Source organism: Salvelinus sp. IW2-2015, linkage group LG4p, assembly GCF_002910315.2.
Source record: "Salvelinus sp. IW2-2015 linkage group LG4p, ASM291031v2, whole genome shotgun sequence".
NCBI classification, from domain to species: Eukaryota; Metazoa; Chordata; class Actinopteri; order Salmoniformes; family Salmonidae; genus Salvelinus; species Salvelinus sp. IW2-2015.
In genome coordinates this window covers 25,336,326-25,339,137 of record NC_036841.1, presented here as the reverse complement: position 1 = coordinate 25,339,137, position 2,812 = coordinate 25,336,326, and the positions used below count along the sequence as shown (strand labels likewise).

At 46.5% G+C, this 2,812-nt stretch overlaps 1 long non-coding RNA gene across 1 annotated transcript in view; it reads left to right on the top strand.

Annotated features, from left to right (window-relative positions):
* The window catches only part of LOC139023548 (uncharacterized), an 8,120-nt gene extending 5,568 nt beyond the window's left edge, over positions 1 to 2,552 (top strand). The window contains exons 2-3 of the long non-coding RNA XR_011474679.1: positions 2,061 to 2,175; positions 2,348 to 2,552. This is a non-coding gene — a long non-coding RNA (uncharacterized lncRNA). The remainder of the gene's footprint in view (positions 1 to 2,060; positions 2,176 to 2,347) is intronic.
* The last annotated feature ends 260 nt before the right edge of the window (positions 2,553 to 2,812 follow it).

Below are 2,812 nucleotides of genomic sequence, written 5' to 3'. Positions count from 1 at the left end.
TGGACGGTTCTCACTTAGTATATGTGGACAACTACAAATACCTGGTTAGACTGTAAACTCTCCTTCCAGACTCACATTAAGCATCTCCAATCCAAAATTAAACCTAGAATCGGCTTCTTATTTCACAACAAAGCCTCCTTCACTCATGCTGCCAAACATACCCTCGTAAATCTGACCATCCTACCGATCCTCGACTTCGGCGATGTCATTTACAAAATAGCCTCCAACACTCTACTCAACAAATTGGATGCAGTCCATCACAGTGCCATCCGTTTTGTCACCAAAGCCCCATATACTACCCACCACTGCGACCTCTATGCTCTCGTTGGCTGGCCCTCGCTTCACTCGCCGCCAAAACCACTGGCTCCAGCCTTATCTCCGCTCACTGGTCACCATAGCAGCACCCACCCGTAGCACGCGCTCTAGCAGGTATTTCTCACTGGTCACCCCCAAAGCCAATTCTTCCTTTGGCCGCCTTTCCTTCCAGTTCTCTGCTGCCAATGATTGGAACGAACTGCAAAAATCCCTGAAGCTGGAGACTCATCTCTCCCTCACTAGCTTTAAGCACCAGCTGTCAGAGCAGCTCACAGATCACTGCACCTGTACATAGCCCATCTGCAAATAGCCCATCCAACTACCTCATCCCCATCCTGTATTTATTTATTTATCTTGCTCCTTTGCACCCCAGTATCTCTACTTGTACATTCATCTTCTGCACATCTACCATTCCAGTGTTTAATTGCTATATTGTAATTACTTCGCCAATATGGCCGATTTATTGCCTTCCCTCCCTTATCCTACCTCATTTGCACACACTGTATATAGACTTTTTCTACTGTATTATTGATTGTATGTTTGTTTATTCCATGTGTAACTATGTGTTGTTGTATGTGTCGAACTGCTTTGCTTTATCTTGGCCAGGTCGCAGTTGTAAATGAGAACTTGTTCTCAACTAGCCTACCTGGTTAAATAAAGGTGAAATAAAWAAAWAAAWWAAAAAATTGTTGGACCGCAGAGTGAAGGAAAAGCAGCCAACAAGTGCTCAGCATTTGTAGGAACTCCATCAAGACTGTTGGAAAAGCATTCCTCATAAAGCTGGTTTAGAGAATACCAAGAGTGTGCAAAGTAGCTGTCATCAAGGCAAAGGGTGGCTACTTTGAAAAATCTCAAATATTAAATATATTTTGATTTGTTTAACACTTTCTTGGTTACTACATGATTCCATATGTGTTATTTCATAGTTTTTGTGTTCACTATTATAGAAAATAGTAAAATAAAGAAAAACCCTTGAATGAGTAGGTGTCCAAACTTTTGACTGGTACTGTATGTTGAAATGACAATATAACTGGAGTCATTGCAAATCAATTTGCCACTTGTGTAGCCTACCTGGAGCTGCAAACAGATTTAATAAATAGCCTAGAACCCTGTTTGCTGCCCCCCCCCCTCCCAAGGTGTCATCCCTCACAGCTATGTTTACCTCCGAGGTGGTGGTGTGCTCCACTAGACTGCCTCAGCCTCCGTCCGGGAGACGCCACTGGCACTTTGACATTTCCTCTCCCCTGCAATTACAGAGGAAAACAAACAGCTTAGATCTTTCTCTCTTTCCCTCCCTCCCCTCCCCTCTGCCTCTCCCTCCCTATTCTCTCTCCCTCCCCTTTCCACCTCTCCCTCTCTCCATCACTCCCTCTGAGGCTCGCCAGCATTCAGGCCTCCCTCCCTCCKTCTCTCCTTCCACCTCTCCCTCTCTCTCTGTGGCTCCCCGTTGTTCAGCCCTCTCTCTCTGTCTCTCTGTCTCTGGCTCCCCATTGTTCAGCCCTGTCTCTCTCTCACTCTSTGTGTGTGTATGTGGCTCCCCAGYGGTCCAGCCTCCCAGGTCTTGGTGATTAATGCAGTAGTGAAACACTGCGCAGTTCATCAGTAGGGGCTGGAGAGTCTAGTACTTCCTCTGAAGACTCAACAATCTGCTCGGCCCCTAGCTCCCCCAGGACACGCTCCTCTCTCACTGTGTGTGTGTAAGACCTTTAAATTGTGATTAACCCCGCTGTGTGTGTGTCTCACAGGGAAATCTCCTCTGTATGGGAAGRATATGTTGTTACACAACTGTTATGTACGGAAACGGCCCTGGATACAAAGTCGTAGACAACAAGCGCCCTGACAGCCATAAAGAGGACACAAGTAAGAAACCAAAACTAGTATCTGTCCTTGTATAGTTTTCCTCTCTGTGCAGTCATCCCTTCTCCGTTGGCCTTCTTGATAAATATTCCTCCTGCTGCATGTTTATCTCTCCAGTCCATATTCACATATTTATTAATCTCTCTCCTCTCCTCCCCCTCTTTCTCTTGGTCAGAGTGGAAGGACTACATGCAGCTGTCTGAGGTGCCATAGGACCCTGAGACCCATGGTGGGGAGGACGTGGAGGTACTGGCYCACGTCCCCATGGCCCACCTCTTCCACTGGGTCCAGGAGCAAAGTTACCTGGCCCATGCCATGGCTTACGCTGGCTGTGTGGGATGGGACCTCAGGCACTGTGAAGGTAGACCTCAACACACCAACAGGATCCTCATCACTACTACTGCTGATGATAGGAACAGTGCACCATCCCAGGTACCCTCCATCCCTCCTCGTTACTGCCCTACTGGCTGCACTGCTGCAATGAGAGACTGGTGGAGGTGGAGAAGWGGGAGGGAGAGTAAGAGAATGRAAGTAGAATAAAAGAGATCCATCTGTTTTGCTACTCCTCTTAAACAAATACATGTGCTCTTTAACAATATGATTTTGTCAAATTATTGTAAATTATGAGAATACTCAAATT